Source organism: Perca fluviatilis, chromosome 12, assembly GCF_010015445.1.
Source record: "Perca fluviatilis chromosome 12, GENO_Pfluv_1.0, whole genome shotgun sequence".
Classification (NCBI taxonomy): domain Eukaryota; kingdom Metazoa; phylum Chordata; class Actinopteri; order Perciformes; family Percidae; genus Perca; species Perca fluviatilis.
The window spans coordinates 7,728,803-7,751,345 of NC_053123.1; the positions used below are offsets into that span (position 1 = coordinate 7,728,803).

The 22,543-nt window shown below is 39.4% G+C and overlaps 1 long non-coding RNA gene across 1 annotated transcript in view; it reads left to right on the forward strand.

Moving 5' to 3' along the window:
* The window catches only part of LOC120569329, a 51,793-nt gene that overhangs the window by 22,309 nt on the left and 6,941 nt on the right, over positions 1-22,543 (forward strand). The window contains exon 2 of the long non-coding RNA XR_005640864.1: positions 2,586-2,687. This is a non-coding gene — a long non-coding RNA (uncharacterized LOC120569329). The remainder of the gene's footprint in view (positions 1-2,585; positions 2,688-22,543) is intronic.

Consider the following 22,543-nt stretch of genomic DNA (forward strand, 5'->3'; position numbering starts at 1 on the left):
AGACATCATGGCTTTCAAACGAGAAAAGTGGCAGTTGGTCAAGGCCACACCCCCACCCTCCACCTTGCCCCTCCCTCTCTCCTCCTCAATAGCTACAGACACAGAAATGGCATGTTCTGAGGAAAGCTCATTGTGGGACTGCCTCTAGTGGCTGTAATTCTGCACCAAGGCTGAATTTCGGGAAAGAGACTTCAGATACAGTATTAGGGGACCACTAAGGTCTATATGAAAGAGACTTCAGATACAGTATTAGGGGACCACTAAGGTCTATATAAAAGAGACTTCATATACAGTATTAGGAGACCACTAAGGTCTATATAAAAGAGACTTCAGATACAGTATTAGGGGACCACTAAGGTCTATATAAAAGAGACTTCAGATACAGTATTAGGGGACCACTAAGGTCTATATAAAAGAGACTTCAGATACAGTATTAGGGGACCACTAAGGTCTATATAAAAGAGACTTCAGATACAGTATTAGGGGACCACTAAGGTCTATATAAAAGCATCCAAAGAGCACCACGTCATCGGACCTTTTAATAAATACCAACCAACATGTGACTGGGTATGTGTGTGACATGGTGACGACATGGTGACGGCCACTTCAGAGTTATCAGACACGTTATAAATGTGTTTTATACACTTAATATATATGTCTGTGTGTTCCCTAGCTGCTCTCTTGTCCCTTTCCACAAAGTATCCCACTCAGACATGCCTTCAGGCAAATGGCATGCAATATTTACTTAAAAACTGTGAACATTACTGTGAAAAAGAACTAGGAAAAACAGCTGTTTCTTACCTCGCCATCTATCTCTTAATTCAAGTTAACTGAAGCAGGAGGATGAGACACTCATTTGTCCTACCTGTCATCAAGCTGTTGAATTGTAAATACTAGATCAGATCTGCTAGACGTGTTGACGTAGTTAGGTTAAGGCATGAGGAGTGGGAATTAGTTAGGGTTAGAGTAAGAATAACGGTAAGCCAATCGGAGGCAGAATAAGGTCTAAACAAGGTGGGCCACGATGCACGTCCTGTGATGTCAACACGTCTAGCAAATCCGATCGAACGTCTAACCTGTTGAATGGGCAACAAAAGTACACAGACTGACCACTTAATGGTAAACGTTTATTCTCTTATTTTGCAGCTGTATATAATGTTGTTCACAATGTTAAAGTTAATGCAACTCTTTGGTGTGTTTTCGGTTTGTATTCTGATTCCACCTCATTGCTGTTGGTCTCAAAAATGTAGCTGCATTTGAAGCTTTTTAATAACTGATCACATGGACGCAGAAAAAGCTTTTAACCACGGTTATTCAGTGTGCAACGTATATACCACAGTGGTATTTCACTGCTGATAACCATGGCAACAACACAGATGTGTCATGCTACATTACAAGTTAACTCTTACTTGTGAAATGGACCTAACCATGAGTTAAACTGACTAAAGACAAACTAATAAAAATGGAGATGGTTTTAACATAACCTCTCCTTTTACCTTTTGTAATGTGATGCTATATTTTATTTATATATATAATTTCTTTTTTCCATAAACATGATGCATCAATAAAAGCAACGCCACTCTTTTTGTGTCAATTATTTCTTTGTTGTGCATTATAGCTTGTTTAAGTTGTTAAAGTGCTTTTTCCATGAGGTGTTTAGGTTATTTTTCAACCTCTTCTAAGTTTGTGTGCAGTTTGCCAGTGACAATGAGTACACAGGCTTGAGTTTTTGCACTGGAGGTGCCAATTAGCTCTTGGAGACGGCAAAAGAGCACGAGTTGGCTCAGCAGAGCTGCTCCAGCAGAACCTCTCTGCCTCCTTCTCACTTTGTCTCACGCTATTTTTCCTTCCTCCTCTCCTCTTAGTATCTGCCCGTTTTTCTGTCACCTTATTTCTTGCTCCATTCCTGCCAACCCATTGCTTATTTTTCTCTGTCATTTCTTTTTCGTATTGCCCATCTTTTCCACTCTTTCTCCTTTTTGCCTCTGCTCTTGCTTTGTCATTTTGTGTGGGCCCTAGCTGTCTTATTATAGCACTCTGCTTCCAGCAGACTTCTTCTTTTCTCTTTCTTCCTCTGTACCCCCCCCCCCCTCTTCCTCCTCTGTCTCACCACTCTCTCCTCATTCAGCTTCTTTCCCTTTCATGTTCTTTTCTTACTGTCCTTCATGCTGCTTCCCTGTTTTATTTCTACAAAAATTCAACCAGTCAAAAGGTCTCATTTAATTCTTAGTTATAGTTACGTTAAGATCAATTGTCTTGTGTCAAGCAAGGTGACAGCGTTCAATAACTCTTTAATCTCTTTTTAAAGAAATCCTTTCACTTAATGAAATCATCCACATGGAGTGGACAGTCAGAAGAGGATATGTGTGCCATGCACTCTCTTTATTTGGGATGAAACTGACATTTTTGAGGAATGACTTTCACTCCGGTCTCACTTTATGACTTATCCTGTATTAATTTTCTGAAATTGTTAGCCCTGTCACTTCATGGCTAGCTGAGTGTCCTGGTAAGATTTCCACCTGGGAGTCTGTCCAGTAAATCAATCAGAGTCCTTCAAATCTGGCATATGTCTTCTTGTCTTCCAGAACCGGACTCAGAAAATTGACGTCCTTGGGAGCTATTCAGTCAACATAACTGACACATCGAGACGGGGGTGTGCCGGTGAAGTGCTCTGGCTGATTCTACAGGTAAAGTGCTCTTTGATGACATGATTATTTGATCTTTAGTTTGGCTTCGGACCTGTGCAGACAATATATGGGTGTGATTGCTCTCCTCACAGGCGTATATAGTTGTAAAACAACACAATGATTATCTAGTCTCTGTCAAGATTTGGTTATAACTCTGGACTAATGCAGAATGGGAAACATCGGATTGACATTGACTCTTGATTCAATATTGCATTTAAAATGATTAGCTGTGCATACTGGGCAATATAGATGCACATCTCTCGGTTATTTACAACGATCAAGCATTTAGCCAAGCCATAGTGTAAATAGTGTTTTATATTTGAAAATATACAAAAGGAATCTGAGGGAGCCCATTTGAATGGGCCAGATGCAGCTGATGAATAAAAGTAGTAATTGTTTGTAGCGGTGTGATATACTGGGGTGTCAGGTGTGACTGTGTGGCCATGGCAAAAGGTTTACAAGGCTCACGGGTCAGACAGAGGGGCCCTTTGGGGTAATTTCTACATTGAGCAAATCTCCTTCTGGATACTTAATAGTTAAAAGATCCCCTCCACACATCGTTTAAGACATATGAACATATGCTTTTAGTGATACTTTCCACATAAGAAAGTCCAATTACCTCATTCCTTCTCAGTGTACAGTATGTGCACTGGAGGTTTCAAGTTTCCACTCTTGTACAATGTACTGTGGTTTTGGCCTTTTGTACAATTTGAACTGCACAAAACAAATTGCGGTGTTTCAGCTTGAACACCACTCCTTGCATATTAAAATGTCCCTTGTGTTTTAAAGTACAATTCCCTTTACATATCCCCAACCACATCAACAAAGGTGGGCCATTGCATTAATTCAATAAGCCCCAAATATGCTTGCTTATTTATGTTAATGTTTCACATTTTCACACATCTTTTGGGGATGAGCGTTTCTGAGTTTCCCTTTCTTGCCTGCAGACGGCAGGATTGTGGGACGCATGTCATTCATCTCGGTTGGGGAGTACATTTCAAAAACTAAATGGATGTTCATTCCCTCTGATCCCTTCATGGCATTAAATATAAGCACCTTTCTGCAATTCACTGAAAGCATCCAGGCAAGTAATGGAGCAGCTAGTGAGTCACAGGTTGTTGGTTAAAATTAAAAACATTCTGCGGTCTTTGTCATAGTGGCTTAATCTGCACAGACAGAGACTTTTGACTGGAATGCACATAATTTAGTAAGGTATTATAAAGCAAACTGAAGCTTTTAACTAACACAGTAAAAAATGATAAAATAACATTAAATCATAAATTCAGCCAGATAAAAGTAGACTATATACTTTTAAATATAATAGTTGTTTTCCCTGTATCATATCATAAGATAATCGATTATTTTATGAATGGAAGTTGTCGTTGAAGGCATGTCTCTGACACGGATAATTATCTAGTTCTTTTTGGTTGGCTAAGATAGGTCAGATGTATCCGGTTATAGTGTTCGGTTCCTCAAAAGTAATGCACCTGACAATCAGAATCAAGAAATCCAAGTGGCCATAGTAACTCAATATAAACACTGAAGTTGATTTACACTTAAGACTCACAGAAAAAGTACTTTAAAAGAAATAAATCAAATATAAGGATAATAATAATCCCTACAAAGTTATATTTACCATGGCATTTTAGTAAGTTGAGCATCAATATTGGACCATTGCAATTTAGTGTGACAAAAAGTATCACAACATTGATTTTTTATTTTTTTATATATATATATATATATATATATATATATATATATATATATATATATATATATATATATATATATATATATATATATAACATTACATGGTGTACCCCACCTTTCACCCAGTGTGTGCTGGTATAGACCTGAGCACCTGCAGCCCTGAAGAGGATAAGTGGTTTTGAAAATGGATGGATGGACTTTGTTAGAAATGTTTTTTTTTGGATTGAGAGTAAAATCCATTCAGACACATTAGTTTACTTAGTGCTGTCCTTCATCGTTGAACAGTCCAGTGTTTGTGGCAGGGGGAATATTTTGTTCCAGAAAATAAGTTTTGAAAGCACGAAATCTCAGTAATTGGCAAAAAAACAAAACTGAGTTGCTACTGATCAACAACCCACACACATTTATGCTAGTCATTTTGAATGATGGGTCATTACAAACTGCATTTGTTGGCCTCTGCATAATTGTATTATATGTCACCGCTTATTGAACTGCTGAAGTATAAGAATGCTATGCTGTGTAGAAGAAACTGCTTGAGACTTAATGCCACTTCCAACGGTGATGTCCACAGACTTCCCTTCACTGTTGGTATGTGTCAGCCAAAGTGAAAGTGTTTGGCAAATAGCAAATTGTTACCAACAAGCAAAGATAATGCTGACTGCATGGAGCATACAGTAACTTGTAGCCTATTTTGCTACGGATCCCAAAATTTTGTAAATTCTTGAAGAGTGTAGATTATAGACTTGTTTACAGAGAGACATTATTGGGTTTTATGACTTTGCTGTTGTAAACATAGCTGCTAAAACCCTAACCCTAATTTCAAAGTCTAAAAATAATTTGTAGACTATGGTTGCATTTGTGAAACACAATGTACCCCTGGCCAAGCAGCAGCAGGGGCAGCGATCACACTGAAATCCATCACAGTCTGTCTCTCTGTCCCTCATCTTCAGTCACATTCCCTATTCCCCAGGCCCTGTCGTTGCCATTTTCCATCCATCCACCAGATGCCCTCAGACTTTTCTTTCCTTTCCCCAATACCTGGCTGCCCCACCCATCTACACACCTGTTCCCACTTTTCCTCATCAGCCCTGCAGATACCTGACCTTCCCCGCCCAGCAGCATCTCATTCCCTCATCAGCCTTTCATCTCATTTACCGGCTGCAGTTCTGTCCATTCCCTGCCAGACCATCGAAGTTGCCACGTGCTTATTGCCTTTTGCTTTCTAGCATCTGTATTGTTAATTGACAGACTAAACCTGAAACCTGCCCGGAAGCCCACATATACCTTCATTCAGTCACTGAACTGATCCTGTCTGCCTGCTTTGTCTGCATTTTGGGTCCAATCCCTGTTCCCTAGATTCACTGCATCATGACTTTTAGACGTTATTCACAACACTTTATATGGACATCACGCTTACAGAAAAACAGAAGTACAAACATAACCGAATGACAAAGTGGCACTGATGGGTTTTATATGGGTGTTTTTGTTTAGGGCTGCTATGGCTGCAGGCACAAGGCTTTTGCCATAGCGAGCTCTCTTGCACCTCAGGGTCCTGTACCTGCGTCCGGAGGGCAGAATGGTGAAATGGCGGTTGAGTGTGTGTGTGTGTTGTCCTGTGCTGTCGTGGTTGCTATGCGTGTGACGGCCTTGAAATTGAGCTCTGAGAGTGTGGGTGTGGGGAGAGCGATTCATTTGGCAGCAATGTCGGTTACACGTATGAGTTTGACCGGGTTTGTGACAGAAAGCATATGTTAGAAACCACTGGAACAGTAGAGCAGGATGGGCGGGACAATACTCTGGTACAACAGTGGGAGGAGAGAAAGGGCGACAAAGAGTCCTTTTGATAGAAGTGCATCGCCAACGGAAGTTTGCAGTCTTGCAATTAAAAAAAAAAAAAAAAAAAAAAAAAAAAAAAATCACTTGTTCAGATATTATTAAAGCTAAATCGTTCAGCCGTAACAGCAGGTGCCATTAGTTAATTTAACTATCAAAGGGGTTACTTTCAGTGCATGAAGGGCCACAAAAACTCTCTGCTCTGCTTGGTCTGTTGTTGCTGTAATCCCTGACGTCAAACATATGAGATGAAAAGCCATGGCTCCAACTCAAGGGGTTCTATCGGTCAGATAAAATGAAGGGGAAATCCAATAACTGTTGTCGTGGTTACCCCTGAATTTGATCTGTGGCTGGTCAGCTCATGGTAGTAATTTAATTTCAAATGTCTGTGTGGGTCTCATGCTTTGTGTTTTTAAATGTACTATAAAGACACTATCTGAAGTATAAGTGAATATATGGTTTTCTCAGTTTGGTGATGTTCTGATCTGAAATACCACCATTTTTTTGTATTCCTCCAATGAGAAGAGGAAACGACAGTCGAACCCTTAAAATTTTACTGCATCCTTTTTTACAGCTCTTATCGCTGGCCTTTCATTCAGTGTTGTCTAATAGCCGTGAAAATGTGATTACACTTCAATATCATTTTTCAAAGAAATTTAATTTTGAGATCAAAGCTGACAAGATAAAGAAATAAATTGGACTGTTTTATCACTCTTATCTGGGCACTTCATCTATACACCACACTCAAAACCAACTTATGTCAAGATTTAGTTAAAAATGGAATTTGACTGAATTTTCTCTGCTTCTTAAATTAACATCCAAAAAAAGATAAATCCGTATTGGCAAGCTGTGCTGCAGGTCTGTCACTTTTTCAGATTAGACTTGTTTTGTCATGACTACTCATGTGACAAGAACAAAGCAAAAAAAAAATAAACCAGATGGGACTTAAATCTTAAGCGCAAACTTCTTTTGTAGTTTGTTTTAATCAATTAAGGTCATTCAGTTTCTTTCTAAACTTGCACATTGTAAATTAAAAGAAAAACATATCACCTCCCAATTAAGATGAGAAGGGAAGCTTTCTGGACGTCCAAAAGAAGAATCTTATAAGTGACGTATACATCATCTTCACTAGTCTCGCATTGCCAGACCTATCTCCACAGTACTGTGGATTAAGGTCTAGCTACACCACACATACATTCCTGGATAGGAATAAAAAAACACTCTGGGTTGTTTGCATTCATTTAAACCAATCACAATCCTCTTGGGCGGTGCTAAGCTCTGGACGCAGCGAGTGTGGCTCTGTAAAATGGTCTCGGGAAGGAACTTGTTATGGTGGAACATTTGCACCCTGCAAAAGAAAACTCCACATAAATATGAAATGATTTGTTCACACATTACACTAAGGTGAGCTATTTAAATTAGCTGGATACATGGTTAAAAGCCATTTGCTCTTACCAGTGTATCGCCGTGTGTACTTCGTCCATAGCAATCCCCACCAGTCGGTCCCAAAACGTTAACCTATTCTTCTGTAAATCTTTACAATCATTCCCGGAAAGAACCAAGGAGGCCTACTTGTTGCATGATCCACATTTTCTTCAGAATATGTCATTTTCTTCAGAATATGTAATTTTCTTCAGAACATGTCAGTTTCTTCAGAACATGTCAGTTTCTTCAGAACATGTCATTTTCAGCGTGTAGCTTGCTGGCTCAAATTCCAAACTTCTGGCGGTCGCCGGATGCTCCGGCAATTATCTAGTAAATGAATCCTCGTCCATCCAGACTGTCTTTACGGATCCCCTAATGGGATTTTTTTAACAGTGTGAAACATTAAGAAAGGAGAAAATATTAAGGTTCTCCTTTTTTGGTGTTTTGTTTTGCTTCTTCACATGTGGTGGCTTTACATGCTCTCCGTCTTGATGCCATTTCAAGGCAAACAGCTCATCAAGATAAGTGACAAACGCTGGCAACTTGACCAACAGAAGGGAGAAGGGCACTTTTTAAAATGCCATTTCAGCCCTAAGGCAAAAAAGCTGCATATTGCTTCAAGCAAAAGGCAGTTGCTTGTGTTGGAGTGCCACATGGCAATGGGAGGAATAGGCACAATCTTATATTTGCTATGCTCCGTGATTGATTCCCATGCGGTACACAGATTGCATAATGAAGCTGGACCGTGAAAAACCCACAGATGTTATTGTAAGCCACACTGCCAGTGGTTGGCAGAAAAGCCCGCTGCTTGAATGGTGCTACAATGTGTGTTTTGTGTGTGGGTGTGGGCATGAGGGAGAGGAAGAGAGAGAAAGAGAGAGTGCCAGTGGGAGCCTACTGGTATCAACGTGCCATGCCATGTGTTGGTAGGACGGGGGGTAGATGAAGTGTGTAGGCAGACAATCTGTGTAGAACCTTATATCTGTGTTTACCTTTCTCCCACCTCCTATGTGTGCAATGCTTAGATAAGTGCATGTTACATTTTGAGAAGGGAATACTTTAGATGTTAGTTTATTTAAAAGGGGCCATGCAAAGCGCAAACACTGTTGCCAACTTTCTCACAAGTTTAAGCAACTTTATTTCGACCTTTTAGGGGAAAATTGAGAGATATTGTAGTCTCACATTGCAGCTTTAACTTGCTATTGTACCGTATGTGTGTACAATCACAAACTTCTGGCGCTGAAAGATTTCAAACTTACCTGAAAACGGAGAGAACTAGTAAAAGTGAGGGAATGAATAAAGACACAATGTTGATTGGTCTCTAGTATCTTTCTGAAGTACACCTTTGTTTAAAACCATTCTTAAGTGAAAATTCCCATCTGTATTAATCTCATATGTAGTGTTAGTGTTATGTAGTGTATTTGTTATAAGATTTTACTGTACTTATAATGCAGTAGATTTTAAATTGCTTTCAGCAACTAAATCATTCATTTCAGCATTCTGGTAATGTGTGTGGGCATGTTTGTGAATGTGCGTAAGAGAGAGTGAGCTATGGATAATTTGGCCCATCTGCATCCACACACGATTGGAAATTTTGAGCATCTTTTTAATTAGGTGTTTACCGAGCAGTGCAGCCATTTGTGAGCTGAAGCGTTAGATCTGCTTGGCGGTCTATCCCGAGTTCAGCTGCAGTATGTTTTAGACAGCGCTGACAGCTTGTTATCCGAACAGCTCCTATCTAATCTCCCAGCTCGCTTCTTATCAGTGTGAAATCTTGCTGTATTTAATCCTCCATACCTGACTACATTCTCAGCAGGAGATATAGCACAGTGCACATAATTCTGCATTTTAACACATTTCATGTGGATCTGATTTTTAACTTCAGATGAAAGTTAAAACCACTTCACATCGCAATTTTATTCATAGCGCTGTGTCACTGATTCACCAGCACAGCCGATGTGGCTGAACATTTCCAATAACTCCAGGGGTGTTGAACAATAATACTACCTTATTTTGTTGGAGAGCTTCTTTGTGTTCCACTGTGGTCCGTGATTTATTTTCATGAATGTTTCAAAAACCGTTGTTAATTCAACTCTGGAATGTTTAGTAGGATTTCCCAAACTGAACAAATACCGCACATATAAACACAAAGCTGCTACTTCGCTAGCTCAATCGTCATAACTAAAATACTGTATCTGCTGAAAAACATTTTTTTTTCCATGGCAACAAAGTGGCTCTTTTAATTTTTTGCATTTTAGGCCTTTATTTGACAGGACAGCTTATACATGAAATGGGGAAGAGAGAAAGGTGGGATGACCTGCAGCAAAGGGCCGCAGGTTCGGTTCCGACCTGCGGCCCTTTGCTGCGGTGAAGACTGAGCCTCTGTATATGGGTGCACACCAGGGGCGATTCTAGGGTCAGAGCTTTAGGGGTGCTGAGCACCCAATGAGCCCCACTGCCACCACCCACCCTCTTTTCACACAAAAACCAAAAATATGTCTATTGAAAAATAACTTTATAATTTTAACATTGGTTTAACTAACTCCAACATTTTCAGAGCACCAGCTTAATTGTGAGAGTTCAGACAGACAGCCCCCTGTAACAAACACAAAACCTTCTTCACTCAGCTGGTTTTCCTGGTCGCCGCACTTTATTATGAAGAAATGTGGTGAAAAATAATGTTACAAAAAGTAAATGTAATATAGGCTACTTAATGCCAATAAGTTAGTATAGGAGTATGAGTAGTTACTGTTTTGCTTGCCACTATTCTCTATATGTCAATTTATTGTTGTTGTTTCCTCACCTGGTTCTTCCTGCATGCTCTCCCTCTCCCCTTCTCCATCTCCCTCTCTTTCCCTTGGCACTGACAATCATACACACATATATTTTAAGCAGGAGAGTTGAGGTCAGTTTGTCATGTCACAAAAATGTTATGGAGACCATTTACAGATTCTAAGGATATGATCAAAAGGCACACAGAGGAGGGTCATTTTAAATGTCTTTATTATTATTATTATTATTATTGGGCTTAGAAACTTTTTTTAAATCACAAATTCCTTTCACAAGAGAAGCTGTATTCTCCATTGTGGGTTTGAAATAAATAAAAAAAAATAAAAGCAGGGGACCATTGCCTAGATACAACAGATAGCTGGTTTGCATTATCTGTTACTTTAGCTTGACACTTTTCAGAAGAACAAAAAAAACAAGACAGAGGTCATTATGGACTGTCCCTAGTCTCTCTCCTGAATCTGTCTTTTTTCTTTTAAAGAACTGTTGTATGTCCATTGCTCACTGGCAGGCCCACACACACACACACACACACACACACACACACACACACACACACACACACACACACACACACACACACACACACACACACACACACACACACACACACACACACACACACACACACACACAGGTACTCACCGATATGGTGTGTGAGACACAGCTTTGGATCAACTTAGCTAGTTGATTCACAACACTACATAACGGGTTGTCACTCTGCGTGTGTTTCGCGCTGGATGACGGTGGTGCTGAGCGGTGCAGGTACAGAGGAGAAGTAGAAGAAGAGAAGAGGATCATACCATTTGCTGAGCGGGGATGTTTTCATTTTCATCCTTAACACATACATTTTAAACCACAAACTACGGAGTATGTTTTGGACATTATTTAACCTTGTCAAAGACGAACAAAAATGTTAGAATAACAACATTTCTTACTCCAAGTTTTAGGGGTGCTGAGCTCCTTTTTAGGGGTGCTATATTATATAAAACGCAGCGCTTTCAAGCCTGGGTGTGGAGCTCTGTAGCCGGCGTCACGTGACCAGCCGGCAATTGCCTAGTTTCGTAGGATAAAATAAGAATTGTGTACATACATTTTGGTACTATATCGTTTTATGAGAATGCGTTGTCCACTGTGGTTCCTGATTTATTTTTATGAATACAAATGTTTCAATAACATTTGTTGATTCAACTCTGGAATGTTGACATGGAAATGGCAGAGTGATATTTTTTGTGATGAGCCTGCCGAGCTCTGGGTGTGATGTCATGCTGATTTGAGCACATTCTAAATGTCTAGTTGACCAATCAGATTGTCTGTCTGGTTGGAACTACTTGTTGTACAATGTTATTTTTCTACAAACAGTCCCTGGTTATTGTCTCTATAATTAAAGGGTATTATCGTGTCTAGACAGAAATTGTATGTGCGCCATTAAATCAAGCTTCAAAGCAAAGGTTGAATGCTGGACAATGCTCAAATGAATGTGATTCACAGAGTCACTATAGCCCTGAAAGCATCTGATGATACCGTGCCATTAGCTATAATCAGACCTGTGCAGGTACATGGGTGCTGACTGCGCTGTGCAGGTGATACAGATTGAAAAAGCAAGATCCAAAGGCTGTAGTGATAGGAATTTTTCCATTTTGCCACTAGTTATTGTATTGTACATTTATTAACGTGTACAACTGTTATAAGTGCTCTTATTATTGTAAAGTGATCGTGTTGTAAGATGTCATTATTTTGGTTGCAGTGTTGACCATATCAATTTCACAACCAGTCAGATAATCATAGTGCTGTGGCATAAAGCATGAGGTTTTTTTTCTTTACTTAAGAGTGAAATGAGTGAACAAAGCTACTTTTTCTTCAAAATCCTTCAAAGTGGAATAGGCGGCAAGGTATATGACCTTATCAAATGTATGTACAAGCACAACCAATGTGCTGTGAAAATTAAGAATCAAAGAACAGAATATTTTACTCAAGGACGCGGTGTGAAGCAAGGATGCTGTAGAAGTCCTGCATTATTCAACCTGTACATAAATGAACTTGCAGAACAGTTGGACCGATCAGCAGCTCCAGGCCTCACACTCTTAGACACAGAGATTAAATACCTACTTTATGCAGATTACCTTATTTTGTTGTCCCCAACCAGAGATGGTCTTCAACATAACTTGTACATCCTGGAACAATACTGCCATACCTGGGCATTGCAGGTCAATTTCAAGAAAACTCAAATTATGATCTTTCAAAAAAATGACAGATGTCTTGAAACCTAAACACCATTTTACTTTGAATAACACCCAAATTAAACACACACAAAAGTATACTTACCTTGGTCTAACCATATCTGCATCAGGGAATTTCAATAAAGCCATACATTCCCTCAAAGAAAAAGCATGCAGGGCAATGCATGCATTAAAAACCAAGCTGTTCAGCATTAACATTCCAATTACAATCTGGACTAACCTATTTGATAGTGTAATTGTACTATATGGAAATTTTGGGCCCGATAGAGAACCTACACACTGAATTCTGTAGAAGAATTCTAAACGTTCAAAGGAAAACCCCAAATAACGCCTGTCCGGCAGAACTGGGACGTTTCCCATTACTGCTAAATATACAGAAACGAGCTATTACGTTTTGGACACATCTTAATTTACGCCAAAAACACACACTTCATTTCAAAGCACTAAAAGAGCTGAATCCTGAAAACAGTCCCCTCAGTCAGCTGATGGTGAAGCTAACTAATGAGGCTCCCATCAGCACTGGTTCAAAATAACACAACAGAACAAAACTGATTATGAATCATTCAAAAGATCAATATTTAGAACATTGGAAAAGTCAAACAAAAACGCAAAGTAGACTAAATTGTTATTTGACTCTTAGTAGAGAATATCAATTGGCTGAGTATCTGCACACTGTCAGAGATCTGAAGCAGAGATGGATCCTGACTAAATACAGGCTCAGTGACCACCAACTGGCCGTAGAGCCAGGAAGACTCAGGCAGACATGGCTGCCAGAGGAGCGTATATGTGATCACTGCTCAACAGGGGAGATAGAGACCGAGATACACTTCCTCCTCCACTGTGAAAAATTTGCAGAAGTTATGATAAGAGGAATTCATGGGCCAAAAAGTTTCAGAAATGTTATAGCCGGAATCCTACCGGACCTGCCTATTATTTGAAAAATGGGACCCGGACCCATGGAGAACTGAGAAATGTCGGTGTGCGTGTTATAGGGAAATGAAGCAAACCTACATCGGAATCAGGCACCACTTTTTATGTCTGTTCTGTTTTATTCAAGAGTTTTGACCTTCTGTTCAAAGGTTTTACAAATGGCTCATTGGAGTTCACAGCCTGACAGCATACGAGCGTCCAATGAACCATGCTGCATATTTAACAGGATCCACCAGCCGGCAACATCTCTGCTATAAACTACACTCTCGTTGAGCCATTCAGTCACTCTCAGCTGCAGGTCTGAGTGTACAGACAGCCTCGATTATACGCACCATTGGACAATCCGCAGCATTTCAGACACTGCTACTAATGATAATGAAGGACCAAGCACTCCTGTCTCCCATTTCAAGCCCCTTGCCTAATACTCTTTAACTTGCAAACATTCTTGTCCCTACATTTTCTCCAGATCAGCCCAGGAGTTTCTTAGAATGCATGATTATTCACTCTTAACCCTTTTGTAATGGGTTAGAAAGCTGCACACATTTTTTTGTGTTAGCGGGTCAAATTTGACCCGTGATTTATCTCAGCCCAAAATACTCATAAAACAATGATTATTATCCAATATTGTTTTTCACCTCATAGTTAACTTATTATGTATTCATTTAAATGTACACTCTTTTAAATGTTTTCTGGCACCATGAACCTTTGATCTTAAAATCTTGTTTAACGAAAATGCTTAACCCTTGTGTTGTCCTTCGGGTCCCAGTGACCCGAAGGACAACACAAGGATTATGTACTTCCCTTTACTTTGTTGAGAATTGCTCTCTAAACAAAGGTTAATACAGCACCTTAGTTCTTGTTTGTACAGCATTTTGGTCAGCTTAAACTGTGTTTAAATGTGTTCTAGAAATAAACTTTACTTACTTACTTTACAAGAAACAGGGTTTAGAGAGCAATTCTCAACAAAGTAAAGGGAAGTACATAATCCTTGTGTGGTCCTTCGGGTCACTGGGACCCGAAGGACCACACAAGGGTTAAATTCACTCATATTTTCAATATTGAGTAGAATGGGTAATTATTATTATCGGACTATAATAGACTAATATTAGAACACACCTCCAAAATTATTTGCATGTGGGGTTTTTTTCAACTTAATATTAACCATAGTGACATCTGTGGTGTTACGGGTATAGATTTAGGTTAGGAAAAAGATAAGTCTTTTAACAATAATCCACATATAATGAAGAGGATGGTCCAAGTGACCCAGATGCTCAAAAAGAGTTATTTAAATAAAAAAATAATTGACATTTAATGGTCATCAATCCTTTATCACACCCAAGGCAAAGCACCAACTGAGAACAGCAACCCAACATGGAAGGGTGTATGCTGGATGAGGATCGACAAAACACACCTGGATGCTAACATGGGGCTGTGGCTTCTTGCTGGGGTGTACAGATCCTGGAATGAGGCTACAGCTTATGGAATGCTGAGTCATGCCAGAGTATATTGCATGCTACCATGTCACTTTGGAATTTTATGTGTCATCCTCTGTTTCAAGAGTTATCTGCTTTCACATTTGGGAAGTGTTGCTTGCTTTGTGAATGACAAACTTTCTCCTATTAGGGATATTGGGACAAATGAAGCTCAGCGTAAATTCTTTCAGGAAGACTTCTAAACTTCATCCACATCACTCTCTTCCTAAAACTGATCAGCTGTTTCGAGGCGTTCACTTTTCAGTTAAACCAACCAGAATTGGCCATGAATTCCACGAGCTAATCACAGGATGGCATCTCTGCTTTAATCCTGTTCTTCTCTCTGCTGCTGTCAGTTGTCTTTTCAGGCAAGCGTTCAACCCTCCTCCTCCCCTTTCACCTCCAGTCATCGTCACCCACGGCACCTTATAAAATAATTTTTATAACGATGCAGTATAATCTCCAAAGACTCTGTACATTTCATATTATGCATATGTACAAATAAACCTTTGCATATTTGCAACGAAGTCTCTCCTGATTGAAATAGGTGGAACACTTGCCATACATGTAGCCTCATTTCAGGATCTGTACACCCCAGCAAGAAGTAACAGCCCCATGTAAGCTAGCCTTTGCTTTTCTCCAGCAAGAAGAGAAGCACTCAACAATCAGAATGGGTCACTTGAGGGCACGGTTGCACGTTTGCCGTCTGACTAATAAGAACGGTGAGATGATTTGTGGACTGATTATGTAAAGTGAACATTGCACTGAATGTTGCATTGTTCCTGTTGGTTTTCTAACATTCATGTACTGCATTTGCTAGCATGTAATGTGTTGCTATATGTGGTTTTTGGAGAATGATCTGTATAGGCTTATACTGTGTGTATATATTAGTTATACTTAACCTTTTTTTCATTAATATTTGATTGCAATGTTACACAGCTCTGTTTAGACTTAATGCTAGATCGTTTTTTTTATTTGACAATTGCTTTGCCAATAAAGAGAGAGACGATTAGACTGAGAGATTGTTAGTCAGCTCTTGCATTGAATTGTAGTCACCACTACCAGGCCCCTATCCAGGATTTTAGCAATACCATGGTCAAACCGTAGTAGCTTATTATTTTTTTTTTTTGCTTTTTCATACAACTGGAAATTAAATTAAGCTCAATCTTTTAAATAATTTAATGATTATAACAGCAATGGGAGAACTCTTTCTTTACTCATAACATTACAATACAATAATATTTATTGTCTCCCTGAGGATACATTTGTATTGGGCATTTGAGAGAACACACCACGTATCTGTATACATGTACTAACAAACTACAGTTAACATTCAGTAACACACACAGAACATACACCTACAGTACACACCAAGCATATTAAAGGGGGAAGGTACACCACAGTAAAAAACAAATGATCCAAAAACCTATTTGAGAAACATTTATACATGATTTTTGACATGAAATGATGAAGCCATATTCATTATTAAATAATGAAAAAAAAAAGTATTTCTGATTCTGATCTGATTCTTTTCAAAGAAAGGGGCAGAGTCTAGAATTAACCCACACTGAGAGGCTTACATTTATGTTAAAAATAACATGTTGGCAAAGGTGTATCATCAAAGAGAGAAAAACTCCAGAATGAGTGAGAGCATGCCATAGATCCAGAGTATGTAAAGTAATTTTTCAACCCTGACTTATTTCACTTCATTTCACTTATTTATTTTCAACTATTTAGTAATGACTACCAATAGTTTATCCATGCTCAGTTTTTAATTTGGGGTTTTGGTTTTTGCTAACTGATTTGGTTGCCACTGTGACAGTGACAAAATATTATATATATTTTTAAAGCATATCAGATCATTTGTGTGTTATTTTGTTTGTGCTTTATATCAATAAGGTTTTTTAGAAGTGAATCATCCATAAACCATCTAATCTGCAAGCAAGACGTATTTACAACTATGCTTCTCTAACTAACTGGCTTAGCTGCGTGCAATCAGTTATGCATGCTAGCACAATTGTCTCATCAACTCACAGCGCACCCTAACACCCTTGCATATTAACTGTGGCTATCAAAACCAATCCCATTCACAGATTATGCTATCAATGAATATTGCATCTTAGTCAGTGAAGTGGATAAGATCCTTAGGCGGGGACCATGATAAGGACCATCAGTTATGGAAATGAGATGTACAGTAAAGACACTGGCACTCTTGACAAATCGCATACCTGGTTGCTATTAGAAACCACCTGGAGATGAAAGGACCATGTCGTAGTTGCTGAATAGGGGACCTGCTGGTGTTGCACGCCTGTACTGGCACTGACCCTGAGCACACTAAGCCCCATGGACTGATCCACTTCAATTAGCTAATTGCTGTTGACGGTAATTCACTCGTCTGTGTCACTAGAGAAGTACATCATGTAGATATGGTTAAGTGATTAGGCCAAGATCATTAAAACTATGAACTGGACAATATGGCAATGTATGATAGGCCTCATAGATTGTATTTTTAGAGCATCAGAACAGTCCATCACTGCACAAACCCGAACTCCAAAGAACAAATCAAGTTGTTTAAAAGTATTTTCATTGGTCTGTGGATCTTGGGTAGCCTGATCGACTTGCTGAAGAAATTTGAGATAAATCAAGCAATTTAGAGGTCTGCAACCAAGCCAGGAGTTGGGCAGGCTGTATGCCAATCTGGAAAGTATCATTATTAAAGGTCCTATGACATGGTGCTCTTTGGATGCTTTTATATAGACCTTAGTGGTCCCCTAATACTGTATCTGAAGTCTCTTTCCCGAAATTCAGCTTTGGTGCAGAAATACAGCCACTAGAGCCAGTCCTACAATGAGCTTTTCTTAGTATGTGCCATTTCTGTGTCTGTAGCTATTGAGGAGGAGAGTGGGAGGGGCAAGGTGGGGGGGGGGGCCTTGACCAACTGCTACTTTTCTCGTTTGAAAGCCATGATGTCTCTCTCTCATGGGTGGGCCAAATTCTGTGGGTGGGCAAAGCAGAGAAAGGGGAGGTAACCTTGCTTGTTATGATCTCATAACAAGCAGATTCCAAAACGGCTCATCTGAGCTTTCATTTTCTCAAAGGCAGAGCAGGATACCCAGGGCTTGGTTTACACCTATCGCCATTTCTAGCCACTGGGGGACCATAGAAAGACTGGGGGAACTCATATTAATGTTAAAAAACCTCATAAAGTGAAATTTTCATGCCGTGGGACCTTTAAGGCCTCGCTTCAAATGACCTGGGTTGTGCAATGTGTCGTTCAACTGCGTCTAAAGGTAAAAGTATAAATACCTGTTCCGAATGGCCACACTCAAGGCAAAAAGCCTGGCGAGAGGTGAGACGCGATTACTGTAACTCAGTGTTTTTCAACCTTTTTTGAGCCACGGCACATTTTTTACATTTAAAAAACTCCCGCGGCACACCACCAACCAAAAATGTGACAAAATGACACATTGTAGCCTAATTAGATCAGAATCAGCATTTTTCCTTTTTAAAAATGTATCCATCGCTTTTGCAGGCTTATATCGATGATCTCGGCCCTACTGCTTACATCCTGTCACTGCGGGATGCGCATGAAAGGTGGCAGCGGGGCTCCAGACAATTTTTTTTCACTAGGAGCACAGTGGCCCCCATCTGAAAATTGTAGGGGCATAACCAGAAAATGTAGGGGCACACACCATAAATCAACATGCTAACCAAATATTCACATTTCTACTAATTTCCACTGTATTACTAATAAATACTTTGATAATAGATGCAGAAATTACAATGTGCTGTTTCAAATTCAGTGTCACTTTTGAAGATGCAACATATAAGGTAAACTGACAGCCCCATCGCTGTCATGACAGTAAAAAAAATCATATATATATATTTTAATTGTTTATTGTATTTGTATATTATTTTTTAGCCTGTTTTATTTTCATCATGACATCATTTAATTGCTCTTTAATGTTTCATGTAAAGCACTTTGAATTGCCTTGTTGCTGAAAGGTGCTGTAGAAATAAAGTTGCCTTGCCTTACAACCTCAGCCTGTCAGTCAGTCACCAGGGCATAGAAACCACTGTTGTGCCTGGCTGCTCATCTCCGAGGAAGTATGTTAAAATCAACAGCACCGCGACCGCTTTCGGCTCGCCATTAATATCATATCGCAGCAAACGCTGTCTGCGAGAAGTTATGAAAAAATGTAACCCCACTTGAAACCACTTTAAAGGCATTTCCGTGACTCACTGTGACTTCAACAAAACTGCAGAGCCGACGTTTGCATCGTCTGCAGCTCTGCGTGTGTGTGAGTGTATGTGTTTGTGTCAGAGCTCTGCTCTCTGTGAATTTTCAGAGAGGACAGATAAGATTGCGCTCTCAGGTACAGAAATTTCAACATTTAACGTGTAAAAAAAGGGGGCAAATTTACTGGTCGCACATGTGCGACTGGATGTAAAATTCAGTCGCACACTCTCAAATTTTGGTCGCAGTCTGGAGCCCTGCTGGCAGTAATTCTATTGTCTTAAATCAACAAGGTCATTGCGCTATACTGCCACCTACTGATACAGAATAGTATTTCATTTCTCTGCCAGTCATCATATTGCAGGCACAGATGCACAAGAATGGAAAATTATTTGCAGTAGCTCAATAAAAAAATTTGTTGGACCAATGAAGTAAAATCGGATAATTTCTGGTTGATTTTCAACCACTGTAGTGTGCCGAGGCACAGTGGTTGAAAATCAATGCTGTAACTGTACAAATTGAATTAAGTGTCATGTCTAGCTCCTGCTCTTAATGAAATGTTTTTGTTTCTCGTCTTTTTCAGTTATATTTTGTCACTTCCGGTTTCATTTTGTTTTTTACCTACTTGTCTCGTTTGAGGTTTAGGGTTACTTCGGGTCTTTGTCTGCCTTGCTGCCATGTGTGATTACCTGTCCCCGCCATAATGTGTTCCCCCTGTGTCTAATGTCTCCCCTGCCCCAGCGTATATGTACATACCCTTAGTCCTTAGACTTGCCAGAATGTCCACTGTGTGAGCATTCCAGCCTGGTTCCTAGTGAGTGTTTCCCAGTGTTGGTTTATGCCTTTTGCTGTATCCCTGACTTTGATCTCTGCCAAGTGATTTTGACACCTTCGCCTGTGAGTATTTGAACTTGGTTCAAATAGACAACTTGCCTGTGACTCATGCATTTTGGAGTCAATTTCCTCAGTGTGTGTGCGCTCAAACCTGACAATAACACCTATATTTTCGTACAATCTTTCCTTGAAGACATTTTTCATGTTGCAATTGGCTGTATACACAAGACGCTGTGATTTAAAATAAATAAATAAAAGAAACTGAAACCCCAGTCAAACCAGAATTTCAAATGGCACCATTTTGCCACAATCGGTGGATTTACTCACTGGGGCACTGGGTGAGTATTTTTTTGTGTCAAGTTCAATTTTGGTGAACTTTGACATGTATATTTGTCATTGACTAATAGCAAACCACATTGAGAGAGCTTACCTTTGAGGGAACAGAGAGCCAGACAGTTCAAAATGGAGGAAGCTATTAGCTTATTAGCTGTGTTTGTATTTGAGCCTCTTCTGTCAGATTATAAACTGCTGCTCAAAAGAGGAATACTGCAGACAGTTGTGAGACAGAAATTGATGGTAAAAATACTCTTTGGAAAAAAACATATTGTCATGTTAATAGCGAACAAGCTAACAGTTTTTTTCCCCGCTCTTCAATAACTCTTTATTGAATGAAACGATGTACAAAAGAGGTGTTCAGTAGACGTATGAATAAATGTTTAACACTGAGTGGTGAACTGCCTGTTCTGAATCACCATTGTCACTGACTGAATTAGTATCGTGTAGCAGTGGAGCTCCCCTCATAATGACTGAAACCACTGTTGTCAGCTCAGCCGTGACACACATACAGTACTTTCTCATTAAAAGCTCATTAAAAGACAGCAGAAAACACAAAACACAGTAATCACCGGGTTTTCCACTAGTGCATACAATGTCCAACTGGGTGAAAATAGTAGCCAGACGGGGAGGGGGTTAAAGGGAGCTCCAAAGTTAAAATATCATCAAACAATCATCTTTGACCTTTGTCATAAAAGCAGACTTTCCCTTTAAATATCTCAAAAACTATACAGTACAATGGACATAGTCGGGACATCCTGAACAGGAATCCATTGTAGATTTCCGCTAACCTATTAAGGAATTTTTTTAAATGAAATTTCCAATTATGAATGGGTTATTATGTAATTTATTTAAATTGTTTGGTATTTAAACTTTGGAGCTCCCTTTTTTAAATAAAAAAAAACAGTACAGTTGAATAACTTTTTTGAAAACAAATGTTCTTAATTTGAATTCATATGTGCAATATATTATGTGTAAAATATTGTTCTTTCTTCGTCCTTTTTTGGCTGCTCAAAGCACCCGTACACAACAAATAGACGAGGTGGCTAGCTTGACCGTTTTTTTTTGACAGCTCACTTAAACTGTAGCAGGCGAGGATAAATGTCGAGACTCTCATGTTTTAATGTCTGCAACTTATGGAAAACTCTGTAATCAAAATGTGCTTACCAGTGCGAATAAATGGCAGCTGGATTATTAACCTTATAAACAGTGCATGGCTAGTTATGTAGGTACTGAGCTGAATGTATCAGATTTTAATCAGCCACCGACTGAATGTACAGTACTACTGAACTGAAAGGAAGTCTGAATCAGCACTGAATGTTGCAGCCATATAAGCAGTAAGGTAAAGTGCTTTTAAGCAGAAATTTGAACAAAGTGCATAGTTGGAGACTACGAATCTCTAAATTTAAATGAGCATAACGATTGAAATCTGCGAAGATTCGTTATTTACATGTATACCTCTTCACAACGCTAAAAGCAAATGGCACAGCACGGAGAAAATAGAAATAATGTCCTTAGGCTATTGTGACTGATATGCAGTCCTGCAATTAATCATGACCTCACTAAACCTGTAGAAAGACACCATTTGTGAAAACGCCTGGATGAATTTTGCTGTGCCACTTTCTGGTGTGACTGGGTCTTGAGACAAGGGTTAAAACTCTGCCAACTTTGCACCTCTGCACACCGGCCCAACCACTGTGCGAGGTGTTTATGTAAGATTGTTAGTTTTGAAAAGTACTAAAATTGTCGGACACAGACCCTGTTTCTGACGTAGACAAGGTGTGTGTAGAGGAGCTTTCAGATGCGGTTTGGTCCGACATACTCTTCACATGACGTCCTTATACTTATATCAAGTCTCCGTAAAAATTTACATTTTATCAAGTTACACACCCTTTGAAACTAAGTAAATCAACTTTGGAACTTCTCTGGGATAAGTGGAACTTTTTTAATAAGGTGTGAAACAAATCTGTCTAAGTCACCTTGTGACATGTAAACACATGGGGAAAATAGAGCCTCCTCCCGCTTTTCTCTTTCTCCATGCTCTTTTATCCATCA